Genomic DNA, 16,437 nt, shown 5'->3' with positions numbered 1-16,437 from the left:
GGTTTTGAACATCTCCTGAACTTGTCACATTTTTAATAAAAAAAAATTTAAAAAAACGAAATCATAATTAAAGGTTAAATGAGGTTTAATGTGTATTTATTTTGTATTTTACATAAATGTCTTTTCTAAATGTTTTAATTGTATGAATATGCAAAAACTGATTCAAGCGTTGGAAATTTGGAATTTTTTATAACATTTTTGGGTGGCTCAAACATATTATTTGCATTTACATTGCATTGGATCTTCAATGGGAAAATGCGTTTGCTATACAAAATTTTAAGTTACAAACTTGCCTCCGGAACGCATTAAATTTGCATGTTGAGGGTACACTGTATCTTCTTTATGTTACATTAGCTAGCTAAATAGAACTCTTTAGTAACTTAAAAAGACAAATAAGAGTATTAAGCCAATTAATCCAACATTTAATAATAATAAATGACAGATCCATGTATGACTGTTTGTTAGCAAAAGTAGTAGTTTATATTATGGCAAAACTAGTTAGAGAAAAAAATTTTTGATTAAAAAAAATGATTTGTGTCATGAACTAATATGACTTTTTTTTGCTCTTCAGTTTGTAAAACTATCTCTTACAATAGGAATTCTGTCCCAGAGCTGCCTTCCCCATTGTACTAAAACTGACAGCCAGTTAGCTGTCATTCATACCTAATAAATGTGCAATTACAGGCAGCCTCAGAGCCCACACGTGATTTAAAAACCACTAGTCGGTTAGAGGCAGGCCTCAGCAAACCACATTTCTATATGAAACCAAACCTCCGGCACTTAAAAACGTCACAGAGCTAATTCGGTAATCCTCATCTAAGTGCAAAAGTCAGCTTTTACAAATTGACGAGACAAACATCGGAAACCTGAAATTAACTTGACCGTCAACGTCACATCAACATCATCTAACCATCATACGTTGCCCTTAAGCTACACCTCTACTCATAAACCTGAGCTGCTCGGGAGGGAGGGAAGGGGTCGAGAAGTACTAACTTTTCTTGTAAGGAATATGGAGCTGTCTGTTCAAGTGCCATCATTATCACTCAAAAATAATCCTCTTACCGCTGACAAATGGTGACGGAGCCTAGCTGAGAGTTATACAGTTAGACAGCCGGCGGAGGGGGCGTGAGGTTACAGGTCGTCTGGGGATGACATATTGGGCTTTAAAGTTACAGTTTAAACTGCACCAGCCTGTGCTACTCCACTCCACTACTTACTGCTTTACTTATAGGGTATTTATGTGTAATTACCATCATTAAACTGAAACCGTACACAAGTGCATACCATAAATTTTATCTAAATTGGGGATTTCTACATGTTATTCAAATTAGGAATGAAACACTAAAGCCACAGAAGACGATGCTCATGTTAGGGCTGAACAAGATGAGAATATGTAAAATAATTTAACTAAATTAAAAAAAACGTATAATAATGTTTTTTGTTGGTGTTAGTTAGAATGTATTGAAATTATAGTTAGGTAGATTGTTGATTTGTTTTTTTCATTTGTATTACAATTTTACGGGTTCAGGCAAAATGTGTCTCCTGCCCACTTGACATGTTACGTCTATAAATGAAATAGCTAGTGCACATCTACGCTTCTTAATAAAGGCTCTGTGAAGGTTTCATTCCGATGAATGGTTTAGATGGAGTTGCGGATAGAGGAAAACTGTGATGAAGACGGACGACGGACGACAATGACGCCGACGCGAGATGACAGTGCTAATGCTTCACAGGCAGGTGACACAAGAAGGATTCCTGTACTTTTCTCTGTTCTTTTTTAAAACATTTATTCATATTACATTTTCACATTAAATATGTAAAATGAATGAGGACTGTCAGGCCATTTTCCTGTTTGATTGATTCGTACCGAGGGAAGAAATATGGAACAACATTCCAACTGTATTGTGGTGAGCCGATGTTTGTATGGTATCATTGGCTTAAGATGGCAAGTTGGCTTAGAGAGGCAAAAAACACATCAGGATGAGGAATTTCACACAGTAGATTTATTCCGACAGTATTAAACATGGGATGGGACTAGAAATAAGAATTTATACTGAAAGGAAGGTGAGGGAGATCAAGTCCAGAAAGTGGCAGTAATGTAAGTGGACAGCAACTGCCAGCAAACACCAAGAAGAAGAAGAACCATCGTCGGCGTAAGCCAGCTTTCCATGACAAAGTATATGAACTGTAGTATAAAGCTATTCATTCCCTGCACTAGGGTTGTGCCGATAGACGATACTATTGTCTATCGACGATAGTCTCGTCTATCGACGATAGTCAGCTATATGGACGATACAGATGTCGCCATTAAAAACCCACGTTTCAAGAAAAGGAATCCCGTGACTTGCCACGGCTGCGCACGGCAAGCTGTGAAAATGCCCTTCATTACCTGTATGGGGCAGTCGTGTTTCAGTCTGAAGTATTGTGTGTCTACTGAAGCCGAAAATGTGTTCTCTCTCCTAGTCACCCATTGACAGCAAGCGACAGAGCTCATAAACATGTCGAGCTCAAACTGTAAATACTGATAAGTATTAATTCTTCATTTTCTTCTCTCCTTCAATGATGATACTTCTTCGACGGCGCTTTCTTCATTCAGTATAATTATTATTAGTAGTACTGCTCCGAATTTATTATTGTGATTTTTCCTTATTATTATTGTAACGCACCCGCGCGTGTGTGCAAAAAAACTACAATGAGGTATGATATGTTAGCCTAAAACAATTGTTTTATTGTGTTTATGCGCCTTTAAATATACACTAAACAATAAACACTGCCTTGTGCAAAGTGAAAGTGAGTTGCGCGTGCAACTTTTTGATCAAAAGGCTGATAAACGCGTGCGCAGATATGAGCAGATTTATCGATAAAACAACAGACATGAAATGAAAAAAATAACCACAAAAATATGTACTACTCTCTGAATACAACGCGACAGCACGCAGAATCCCTGGGCTTTGACTACTATCGTGTATCGGCGATCTTACAGGCTGACGATAGGACGATATGACAATGGGCATATCGCGCAACCCTACCCTGCACCGTTTGTTACTGAGGAGAATAAGTTCAGCGAGGTACTGTAGCTAATCATAACCGCATCATAGCAGTACTTCTTCCCCTGATTACACATTCAGCTGTAGTCTACCCCAACAAAAAGGAAGTGCAACCTTATGCCGTGTAGTCACATTACTAGGCTTTGTACTGTTACAGTATATTGGACATATATGCTTTCTAATCAAGGACTTATGAATGTTTACGAAGAGCCAATGCAAATTAGTCTATGCAGTTCAAATTGGCAACAAATGTTGCTCGCATGTCAATCCATGTTTATTGTTAAACTGAGTTTTGAGACTTTGGAGGCATTTGAGGCAGTAAAAGTCATTGCTTCTTTACAATCCTACAGGTGGTAAAGTACGCTTTAAACTATTCACACTTTGGCATCCTGTGTGGCAGAAGTGAAATTGTTGCTAGATTTGTTAAGGAATGGGGAATGACAGAGATACGTGCTGCTCAGATAACACAAAATCTACTGAAAGTATGCAATAAACTGACATTTTTCCAGAAGGTACAGTGTTTGGATGGGGTCGGTCATTTATTTCTTGGTTTCTTACTCAACCCTTTAGCCCCTACCAGTAATTACCAGTTGTTTTTTGATGCATTAAAAACAAAAAACTAGCTGTTACTGTTTTATGCAATAGACAGCATGGTCATGCTCATGCTCACAAGAGGGAAACTACAAGTGACACAAGTGACCTGCGCTTGCTTGTAAAAGAACGCTGTAGAAAAAAGTCCTTGAAAAATATTCCATTCAAGTCAATGGTTCGTTCAGATGCAATCCATCACTGTGATGTTGTTGGAAACCTGCCAGGCTTCACCAAATCCCACGTTTATTTTCTTATATCCGTTCTGCTACTTCCTTTCCCCCCCTGCATAAACATCCTCCCGTAATCACCTGCCACACCTTTTATGAAAACATTCCAAAACTCCAGAGGAACACCTTCGTACGGAATCGAAAGCCTTGCCAATGTTTACTGGGGACCCGAGCATACAAGCGAGATCTTATCTGATCCAAAACATTCAGCTATCTCTGCATTTAACCCCTGACCTGGGTGACATTTATTCAATACAGCTGCCAGGGGTAGTCATTTTACATTTACCTTCTGTCACTTAGCTGCTGGAATCGAGCGTGAGTAAGGCAGCGTGTGAGGAAAAAAACGTAAGCAAACAAATCCGCCAACGGTAATGTAAGATGTGAAAATCGCCTGCGTCATGGTCATTAGTGACACCTCATCAAGCATATGCAAAGCATCTCCGTAAACAAGCAGACAAAACAAGCAGCCATTTCCCTGCCTGGAGCGGAACGCCTGGTAATAAAAAGACTACAAAAGAGACTATTCGAGTGATAGGGAAGATAGAATGCACTAAGGCGGAGGAGGCAATCGATTCACCGTGCTCGCCATCACGGGAAATTGTGCTGTGCTGAGGCTATGAGAATCCATTTACAGCTGGCTGCATTAAAACAGCTAATCTTGGGATTAATCTTAGTGGCATCGTATCAGCAAACAATGGGATGAAAAGGAAAATTAAAAAAAGGCATCTTTTAAAGATCCACAAAAATCCTCTGTGTGATGGACATGTTAATGAACTTCCTATATGTCTGGATTTTGCAGTGATGAGCACGAGGAAGCTTCATTGATTTTGGTGAGCGTTCTGGCTGCTGCTGGAATGAACGTGTGAAATCAAGACCTCAGCCAGAGGGGCGGCGGGAAGGAGTGCGAGTGAAAGCAAAAAGAGAAGAGACAAATTACTATAGGACACAAAAGAAAAGGTGCTGGCTCGCCTCCAACGCCGACTTACACCATCCTCGGCTCCAGCATGTCCTTGAGACTAAACCCATAAACAAACAAAAAAAAAAAGAAGAAAAGAGAGAGAGAGAGCGCGCGAGAGACAGAAAGCGTGAGCGAATAGGCAATAGGGAGAGAAAATGGGCTCCATTTTCTGAGACACCATTGTACACACTTTATATACCTAAGCTTTCCTGGAGACTACACTTTTCTGGAGTGAGTACTACACCTAATTCCTGAAACATAATACAGAAAGCAAATACAATCTATAATCTAAAGTAAATTAAAAACAGGAGAGTACACAGGCGTACATGTATCGCATAGGCCTCAGCAATGTTATGAAATGGCAATGGCATCGATGTACGCTTTGGCCGCTGGAGCATGTTTTCAGACAAGGGTTTCTGAGGAAACCCACCAAGCACAGGGAGAACAGAGGGAGAGCAAACTCCAGGCACACAGACTTATGTGAGAAAATAAGGAGACAAATGTCTTAAATATACTAATAGATGAGACCTATTTCTGTTGTGTGTATGTAACGCTAATTTTTACATACACACGATTCCTTTGTCAGAAGTAGAGTTTATCCAAATGTCCAGAAGCAACTGCATTACATTTTTGAAAAGAATACAAAGACTTAAGAGTCACAAGGGCGGAAGTGAGAACTCGCAGTGTCACGGTACAACGGGCTAACTAGCAACAGTGTGCCAAGTATTACATCATAGCTTTTGGGGAAAACCTGGACAAACGTGGGAAAAGCTAGACCGGCATTATAAAGCACAAAATTCCTCGGAGAACTTGTTATAGGTGAAAATGAGAATTAGTATTTCTGACATCTTTAAAGGAAAGGGATTAGATCGGTTCAGCTCAAAGCAATGTAAGACAGGTGAGATCCATGCATAGGTTTCCTTGTGGGAGGGCGGGAAAGGGTGCTTTCAAATCCCGTGTGAACACGAGCTGTAATAATCGCATGCTTTCGTTGCTGTCAGGTTCAAGGCTCAGAGAGAAAAAAAAGGAAGAAAACCCTTCATAATTGACGGTGTTGCATTATTCATTGAATAGCAGGGGAGAAAACCGTGCTCTACTGAAGAGAGAAGTGTTTTATCTTTCTTTCTCTCTCTCTCTCTCTCTCTCTCACTTTACGGTGCCAGGGTGTGTTTTACCACAAAAGCGCAAAAGCGAATATCTGTGTTCGATGTTCTCTCAACAGAACGGCTCCTTTTCAGAGCGGCAGAAAGAGATGAGCTGTCTGCTACAATGAACAAGGTGGTCCTTAAAGAGAAAAGAGATAAATGCAAGATTGGCTGGGGGATAAATACCACAAGTGTGAAGATTCATGTTTATTCATTCAAGCATGCATGAGACTAAAACACCGCTGGAAGGCATCACAGTCTAAATGCCCTGAGAGACTCGATCGGTGCTTAGCTGCACACACATGGAGGGAGTACCATGGGGATCAGTCACATCCTAGTATACCATATGGCTTGTTTCTTTTTACAAAATAAATGAAGACAGCTGTGATTTATATATAAATCATTTATATTGGTTTTCCTGCTTGTTCATGTTAAGAAAATAGAAAATAAATTAAAAGTTATTTTAAGACACAAGGATTGGACAACCAGATATGTGATGATAAAAATAGGCCGCATTATCACGATAATATTGTAAACCCTGTTTTAGGCAGAAGATAACACTGATAAGGGTAAAAATAATTTTTTGTTAGTCTTTCGGCTGATCACGTTGAGGAGTCGCCACAGCAGACCATCCAACCCGTGCACAACCTTGCACAGGTTTTACGCCATATACCACTTTTCTTTTACGCCGGTTTTACTTCCTGACACAACCCTCTCATTTTATTCAGGCTTGGGAGGATTGAATTCGAGTCTTCTGCATGGCAGGCGAGAAACCTGCCACTAATCCACCAATTAATATGTTACGGTTAAAGAGGAAATAATAAGCGATTTTGTGTCCACATGGTCAATGGTTCAATTTGTTCACATACTTGCCTGTCTACATGCTATACATGTTACAAGAGGAGTTCAGTATGGAGGACCACCGGAGCAAACAAACTCTCAGAGAAAAAGACTCTCAAGAGGCTTGGTTTTCACTAGATAGGCAAAAATTGTTGATTTTTTTTTTGTATCACGATATAAGCTTCTTTTCACTTATTTGTTTATATACAGTAATGTATATATTTGACTTTAAAGTAGTAATATGGGGCAATTCCTCTAGGTGGTACACTCTAAACTATTCCTTTTTTGGCAAGCAGCACAGCGTTCTGCTGTGTGATGGGGGAAATTATTTGCAAATTTGTTTAGAACAGTAACAATATGTTAAAAAAAAAACATAATCAGGATATTTATATAATCATGATACTAACAGAACCGCAATACAAACTGAATGCACCTACCTACAGTAGGTATTGTGATGATATTCTATTGGATGGTCCTTTTGATTCACATCTCTACTTGCTATGTCGACATTTAAGATGGAACTTATCTCCCGCCAGCTGTTTTGACATGCATATTTGTCACAGTGCAGCGATAAAGGTATTTCATGCAGGTGCTGGTCTCACAACTTTCCTTTCCTTTGAACTTTCCACCATTTTTAACATGCTGGCTGATTACACTGCCTGTACCATTTACAGTACGTTCATATTGCATCTTGTGGGCACATATGGGCGCGACACATTAATTTCTGCATGCACGTACATGTAGTTAAAAGCAAGTATATTTCCGCCCTAACAAGCAACGAAGTAACAGATGACTTTTTTTTTTAGCACAATGTATTTTTAACAAGTACTAGCATTTAAATCAGAATAACTTTATGCAAAATTGATACAACATAGAAAAACATTAATTCAAATAACTGGTGATTTCTTAAATCAATCCCATGAGGCACATGGGCCCTTCAGTTCCCCACATGCCTCTTCAGTTTCCCACTCACGACTTCCGTTTCTACATGCCATTAGTTACGATTGGAAGAATTGCGGATTCGAAACAAGATGCTTAATCATCTGATCTGACGAAATTTTATGTTTACTTGCATCTCTTTTTTCGGCCATATTTGTTCCTCAAATAAAGCATGCCTTACAGAAACGTTTGCATGTTAAAAAGAAATTCCAGTCACTTTCACATTATGCTGCATTTGTTTCAGGGGGATCTGTCATGTGATACAGATTGTTTCATTTTAATAATTGTTTAAACATTTAGCTCTTAAAATGGTTATACATTAAATGTTATTTTTTAATCAGTGTCTAATCTCCCAAAAGAGACAAACTACAAGTGACTGAAGCAACTTGTTGACTGTTAGTATGAATGCAAAAAAAAAAGAAAAGGTTTCCGCAAGGGTTCTTAGGATGGTTGAAGGTTCTGACCGATACACTACCAGTCAAAAGTTTATACAAACCTTCTAATTTACTGATTTTTATTTATTTTTACATTACACAATGCTACAGGCATCCAAAATATGCAAAAATCTTCTTGGAACAGTTGATATTGTGATGTGTCTGCTGAATATGCTCTGTAAAGCCTTCGTAACAACTCTTTGAGGTGCTGTTAATTAATGATTTCTGAGGCTGGTAACTCCAAATGCACAAGTTTTGATCTTTCCTGGGATTGTCTTCATGAGGGCTATTTTCAGCATGGTGCTTAATGGTTTTTGCAAATGCACTTGACGTTCCTGTTCTTGCAAGAACTATCCCAGAACAGCTGACATTCATGTCTTATAATAACAAATGAAAGTTATTCTTTTTTGGTATTTTTTCTTAATTGCATAATTCCAGGTGTTATTTCATAGTTTCGAAATCCTCAGTATTGTTGTATGTAGAACATAAATCGAAACTTTCGTCCAAACTATTTACTGATACTATAAAACCTAAAAATATATATAAAAAAACACCAGAATGTTGCTACTGGGAATCGTTCGATGCTTGTTGCCTAGCCTTGATGAACATGTGAGGTTAAGTCCCTTTCCACAGTTCTCCAGCTTCTTATAAGGAATCAAGGAAATAAATAGTATTACATTGCATCTAAATAGTTATAAACATGTCTCAACAAGTTTGGCACTACTAAAATCAAACAGAGTGAACACTACTAAAGTAGAACATGTTTTTGTCACTTTACGAGACACTTTTATAGTATAAAAAAGATAACTTTTAAGATTTCTTTTAAAAGGTTCAAATACAATAAATGAACAATTTACAGATGACTAAACAAATAAAAATAGACATATGTGTCCCATACATACATACATACATCCAGGAACCTCTGTAGTCCAAGTAGGGACTATGAAGGCCGATGGTGGTTACTGCTCTATCTATTCCCATTTTACAATTAGGCATTTAGTAGACGCTCTTATCCAGAGCGACTTACATTTTATCTCATTACACATCTGAGCAGATGAGGGTTAAGGGCCTTGCTCAAGGGCCCACCAGTGGCAACTTGGTGGTTGTGGGGTTTGAACCTGGGATCTTCCAAACCGTAGTCCAATGCCTTAACCATTGAGCTACCCCTGTCCATTTTATGACTGTGGTACGGTCAACATTCACACACTATGAGCAACATGGAAATGTTAATTAGACTCTTCTGCATGTCTTTGGACTGTCGGAGAAAACCAGAGTCCCTGGTGGAAACCCACCAAGCACGGGTAAAAACATGAAAACTTCAGGCGGTAATCGAACCCAGGTGCAAGGCAACAATGCTAATCACTAAGCTACCAAGATCTCTTTTAAAATGTTAAAATGCAAAATAATGTAGAATTTACTTATAACTACACAACTAAAAATACAGAGGATTAATATTAAGTGTCACATCCACCCATCTAGGAACATCTGTAGTCCAACTAGGCCATGGAGGCTAACAGTGATGAACATTGTATTTATTCTCATTTTACAACCGTAGTAGGACCTCCGGTTAACATTCACACGCGCATTTACACAATTACGAGCCTAATCTGCATGCCTTTGGAATGTGGGAGGAAACTGGGGTACATGAAGAAAACCTAGGAAGGAAATGCAAACTTAATAGACAGGCAGGAATCAAACCCACACCCTGGAGGTGCAAGCTGACAGTGCTAACCACTATGCCACTCTGCGACCATTTCATGTCCCACTTTACCAATACTCACCCTACTCTGTGTTATAAGATACACCAAAGTTACCACAGAACTGCACCAACTGCCATCTCTCCTTATTGACTTTGGGGCATTTTGACAGCTTTCTATACCTTAAAATATTGTCATTAAATGTGACGTTTTCTACAGATGTGTGTTTTTTGTGTTGTTATACTCGTAGCACTACAGAAGGGTGTTACACCAACTCAAAAAAAAAAAAATCAATGGCGGTCGCAGCAGGAAACTCCGCGGTCTCCTTAAGGCCTCCAGGAACCGACACAGAAACACACACACACACACTCACACACCTCTGGACTACAAAAAACGAGCACAAAAAGAAAAAACAGTGGAGTTACAGCCAGGAATATTGAAGTATAAAACCCTGTCCAAGCGCCGGAGGACACCCGAGGGACAACACGAGCAAGACGGCGGAGGTGCAGCAACAGTGTCGCGCTAACACCGACCGCTCGCCCATGGCAACAGTTTCTCACAAGTAGATCAATAAACCGTGTATAAACTATTAACGTTAGGCTTTAAATTCAGGTAGGCACGATGGAATGTAATATCTTGTAAGTCAATGACACTTTGTAAACTTGCTCTTAAGTCGCTGTGTGTGTTTTTTTCTTTTAAAACAATTCATGTTTCTCCTGCCCATAGCAGGTCTGTTTAATTTTGAACAAACATGGATATAGTAATAATAAACACTGTCCTGTTTAACGTTACAGGTTTGCTAGCTGGTGCTTTTTGGGGGGAACAAACCAACGGGATCAAATTTTATCCAAAGTGTGTGTGTGTGTGTTTGTGTGTAATGATAGTAATAATAAAACAAAGACACACAGCACTGAGAATAAGGTGTTAAATCATGTGATTCGTCTTTTATCAAACACGACCCAGACGCAACGCTTTGCTAACCGACCTCACCGCCAGTTGCTGCGTTACCGGGCGTGTGTGTGTGAATGTGTGTGTGTGTGTGAACGCGCTCCGTACAGCACAGGGAAAGATCCAGTGAACAACCCCCGAGTCACTCACCTTCACAGCAGCGTGGCATTCCCATACAGCACGCAGTGTAAACCCGAGATCCGGATACCGCTGTAGGTAAATCCCTGGGTAAATCTGGCACCGAACCGAGCCCGGTTGGGAAACCCCAGCGCCGGAACGGGCTATCCACATCAGGACTAAACAGCGGGGGCAGTGTTTCCGTGTGGAGCTGAGAGACAGACAGAGAGAGAGAGAGAGAGGAAGGTGTAATACGGCGGTGACGCACTAGGGGAACCAGGGGCACAACACCTATTCACTACAGCGTTATAACGCTTCATAACGCTGAGTCTGAGCTACAGAATTCCACAAGTGGCGGCTTTCTCAGTTTCTCAAAGCAGTCAATCAGTCTTAGCCAGTTGATTGCTGATCTTCTGGCTATATATATATAATGAATTATTCAGATTTCAATATTGCGCAATGATAACCCGACTGAATACATAATGCAGTTTTTAAAAAAAATGATTTCATGTACTAAGGGATAAAAAGCAGAACAAACCATTCCCTCACTACTATTTAAGGATCGATTCAAGTTACTTCTTCCTTCAACTTCATTCAACTTCTTCATTCTGACAGTAATCAGGCCTGGGTGTTGCAAGTGAAATTTAACTCATAAATAAATAAATCACAGTTCATTCATGATATAGCAAGTGGAACAATTACTTCTTCACATAGGGCCAAGTACTGTAGGTTTGGACAGCTTTTTTAACTTAATAAATTAAAATATTTTATTAAATATAAAATAAATTATTATATACTCAGCAAAAAAAGAAACGTCCTCTGACTTTCAACTGATTTTACTTTCAGTAAACTTAAAGTGTAAATATTTGTATGAACACTAAAAGAGTCAACACCATAAGACATAAACTAAAAATGTTTCTCAATGTGTCCCTGAATGAAGGGAGGCTCAAAATCAAAAGTACCAGTCAGTATCTGGTGTGGCCACCAGCTGCTTGAAGTACTGCAGTGCATCTCCTCCTCATGGACTGCCTATTGCGGACAGTCTGAGCACTGATGGAGGGATTGTGTGTTCCTGGTGTGACTCGGGCAGTTGTTGTGGCCATCCTGTACCTGTCACGCAGGTGTGATATTCGGATGTACCGATCCTGTGCAGGTGTTGTTACACGTGGTCTTCCACTGCGAGGATGATCAGCTGTCCTTCCTGTCTCCCTGTAGCGCCGTCTTAGGCGTCTCACAGTGCGGACATGGCGATTTATCGCCCTAGCCACATCAGCAGTCCTCATGCCTCCCTGCAGCATGCATAATGCACGTTCACGCAGATGAGCAGGGACCCTGGGCATCTTTCTTTGGGTGTTTTTCACAGTCGGTAGACAAGTCTCTTTAGTGTCCTGCGTTTTTAGAACTGTGACCTTAAATGCCTACTTTCTGTAAGCTGTTAAGGTCTTAACGACCATTCCACAGGTGCATGTTAATTAATTGATTATGGTTAATTGAACATGCATGAAAAACATTGTTTAAACAATTTACAATGAAGATCTGTAAAGTTATTTGGATTTTTACAACATTATTGTCCTGAAAAAGGGATGTTTCTTTTTTTGTTGAGTATATATTTTAATGCACTTTGTATCCTAAGTATCAAATATGTATGTCAAAAAGCAAAAAATAAATACATAGGGAAGGGGCAAATATGTTTTCATGGCACTGTATATATATATATATATATATATATATATATACTGTTATTACACAATACCAGTCTAAAATTTGGACACACCTTCCAACCTTCTAATTCCAGTGTGTTTGTATAGTGTTAAAATACAAAAATCTCTTTTGAACAGTTTATATTGTGATATGTCTGCATCGTATGCTCTGTAAATCCTTCATAACAGCTCTAATCTGAGGTGATGTTAATTGATGATTTTTGTGGCTGGTAACTCTACATGAACTTCTTTTCTGCAGCAGAGGTTGTGTAAGTTTTGGTCTTAATTTCCTGGAATAGTCTTTATGAGAGCCAGTTTCACCATGGTGCTTTATTGTTCAGTATTGTTCTCACAAATTAGAAGGTGTGTTCAAACATTTGACTGGTACTGTATATATTTGTAAAGTTTCTTTTTAAACCTGTTTTTTTGTGTGTTGAGGTAAATGAGTCTAATATGCATGCATTTGCATCCTTAATAAATCCCAAAGTAGTCTTTTGATGTGCATGTTCTCTCTCAGCTTCTGCCATTCTAGAACTTCGATTTAGGCTCCTTCTTTAATTGGACAAGACGTGATTTAGAACTGAGTTTTCAGTACAACCCTGAGGTAAGAATTGCAGCTTGGAGTTGGTCTGATGCAAAGAGGGGCACATACAGTAGCTATTGGGTGTGGTGGTCAGACTTGGGTTGGTTCAAATGTCAGACTCCTAAACTAACTGCATTGTATACCTCTATTAACTAGATGATTCCTAAAATCTTCAAATCAGTGTCTGTGATAGCCAACTCATCGTCAGATTCCTTGGAAACTCGCAATACTCTTACACCTGGTACCTGCTGCATTTTAGTTGGACCATGTGTGGATTCTGACGTGCTCTATTCAGTTCTCCCACCAATTCTCAGAACTGTTGGTGGTGCATCTTTAAATTATTTGTGGTTTCAATGCCATTCTTGCAATTCAATGCAGTCGATGTTTTTAACTGTAACATGTCAGTAGATGTATACCAAATTGCCTGTAGGTGTTGATGGACTGGCATCCTATTCTGGGTGTATTTTTGCCTCACAGCCAGCATTCCCAAGATTTCAGATCCACTCAGACCAGCACTAAAAAGACTTGCACAAAACAAGACTTGCACAAAAAAGTTAGAATGAGAAAATTTCATACACTGTTCAAAAAATAAGCAGCTGCATTTTATTTTTGGTATAAAATCTAACCCAAATCAACTGGTATTAAAACTTTGGGAAATTTGTCTTTACACAATAGGAATGGCCATGTACTGTAAGGTTTCATGAATAAAGGCCTCTAAATACCAAAAATTATAGACATTATGAGAAAATTTACATTTTTCACTTTACTTAAGTTAGTGGGGTTTAAATGTTTGTAAAGAAAAAGCTTGACATCAATGTTTAAAAAAGATTCATTTAAAATTTAATTTTAAACATTTTTTACATTTTTTGCATTTTCAACATCTGCAGTACTCTGGTGTCACTCGTTCAATCCGTGCCTGCTCGATAAATTCCTAAAGATCATCAGGAGCAGGAAATGGGCGAAATGGTACAGTAGCTCACTGATACTTCACCTTGTTACCTCTCCTTGTAGCTTTACAGTTACCCCAGAGCTCATCATGAGTGTCAAGTGCTGAGCTGCTGTTGGCTCTCTTGGCTGGATATTTTTAAATGAATGATATTGAGACATAGATGCTATGCTGAGAATGAACTGCCACCCAAATAATATCCGGTCAGTGATCTTTCTTTAGTGGTCCCTTTTAACTTAATGGACAGGGTGAAAGAGGGACAAAATGTCCATAAAGTATGATATTACATAGTTTGCAGCCAACCTTTAAAAATAAAAATGCTCTTGGACTAAACACCCAAATTAATTCAAGCTATTCAAGATATTGCAAGTGAATTTTCATATATGTTTTCTTAAATAAAGCTTCATTCAAAGCCCCTTACAGACGCAGCAGGCTACTACCCGTATACGTCTTTAGTAATGAAAACATCTGATTAAATAAAGGTTGCGTTTTTATCATACTGTATGGTCTTACTGTTGGGACTGATTGATTTACCTCCCACAGATTTTATTGGCAAAAATATATACAGTATATGCAAAATTCTGTAAGGCCTTACCTCCTTGCATGTAGTGCAAGGTAGTTATCATTTCTATTTAGAGCCAATGCTTAAGAAAAGAAAAAAAAAAGTTAGTTAAGCCTAGGGGACTGTTAAAATGGAATGTAAAGTATTTTATCTTTTGGGATCTTTGGAGAAGTTTATGGACCTACCTGTCTACATTTCAGTCTGCCAGAATAGCCCTGGTGACCTTGTAATGCTGATTTCAGATTAGATATTTTTTTGCCTGTGGAAATAAAAAATAATAATAAATAAATGTAAAAAACTGGTATTATTTAAATTTGATAGGAATGCCTGTTCAACTTCAAGATGCAGATTCATAACAGTGAAGTAAATAAAAAATGTATGCAAACTTTATATTTTCTATCAGATTAGTATATTTAGGTCATTGCTGTTCGGTAAACAGACTTTATCCTGTTTCTCAGGGACCCCCTGACGTGTTATTTATTGCCAGGGATTAAATCGGGGTGAAGCTGTGTCAGTGGTTTTGTGGAGTCTATGCCCCTTCTTTAGAGACCAAGCATGCCCCACTTTCTACACCCCCCTCTGCTTGCATGCATGTTATTTATGACTGGGTATTAAAAGAGGTTGGGGTCATACTGAGTTCATAACCTATGACATTTTCTTTCTTCGGCCCTCAAGGGATACACAAACATGATGGGCCATTTGAATTAACCAGCATTGAGTTAATCAGTTTGCTTTCTTTATGGGGCGTAATGAAGACGTCGGGTGATGATTGGGGTGAAGCCGTTAGAGCGCATAAGCTGTCCTGACCCCACTTCATCTGCGGGCTTTTGTAGCTTTGTCACACAAGCTGCTTTGTACAAGTGTCCAGAAATAAAAGAAAACAAACACTGAAATAGATTTCACTGACCTAATCTTGGGAATTCATATGGAACTTCTGTATTATCAGGAAAGACTCCCCCCTTATGGAAAACTGTGTGTATTGCAGATCTTTTATCAGCTGTTTTACACAAACTATACAGATAATTATCACAAACTGACCTATTATTCTTTATAGTTTGGATTTAAATAACTAGAATTTTTTCCAGATTTTTTTAAAGATGAGGTATGGACCAAATTGTGACCATGTGTCAGATTACCACTTTACTCACCTAGTTAATGGCCTATAGAGGGCACTGTAACTTCATAATATACTTCATCTCAAGTCACTTTGAAGTCTAGTAAAATGCCATACAGGTTATTAAAGATTCAGGCATAAAGGAACAATTTTATATTTATATATGTAAATACATAAGTAATAGTAATTACTCTTCCAAAAAATTATATATGTGTACATCTTTCACTGTATTAGTAAACGTTACCTACATTTTTATGAAAATTAAATTTTGTTGCACTTATTGCCAAAAGACATAATTAAAAGTTATCTAAATTTAACATGGGTCTCTAGAATGTCATAACTAAGTATCAGATTCAAATAACAGCTGAAAAAGTCCATGTCAGGTGAGAATGTTATCAGGAGCATCAACACTATTACACTTCATCCTGGCACATACACCGATCAGCTATAAACATTAAAACATATTACCATCAAAACCACCTAGGATTTAGCTTTCCCTTGTGTCATTAAACAGCTCTGACCCCTAAAGGCATGACCGCTGAATGCCTGGAAGCAGGACGTAAGCAGCAGAGCAGGTCCTTTAAATGCT

At 38.7% G+C, this 16,437-nt stretch overlaps 1 protein-coding gene across 1 annotated transcript in view; it reads right to left on the bottom strand.

The window, feature by feature from the left end:
- LOC128506209 (vang-like protein 1) overlaps positions 1 to 11,148 on the bottom strand; it is a 57,426-nt gene extending 46,278 nt beyond the window's left edge. Inside the window, exon 1 of the mRNA XM_053476548.1 lies at positions 10,977 to 11,148. The gene's annotated coding sequence lies outside the window, so the exon portion shown is untranslated. The remainder of the gene's footprint in view (positions 1 to 10,976) is intronic.
- Between the last annotated feature and the right edge of the window lie 5,289 nt (positions 11,149 to 16,437).

This window comes from Clarias gariepinus, chromosome 18, assembly GCF_024256425.1.
Source record: "Clarias gariepinus isolate MV-2021 ecotype Netherlands chromosome 18, CGAR_prim_01v2, whole genome shotgun sequence".
Lineage (NCBI taxonomy): Eukaryota > Metazoa > Chordata > Actinopteri > Siluriformes > Clariidae > Clarias > Clarias gariepinus.
This window is presented reverse-complemented; position numbering and strand designations above follow the sequence as displayed.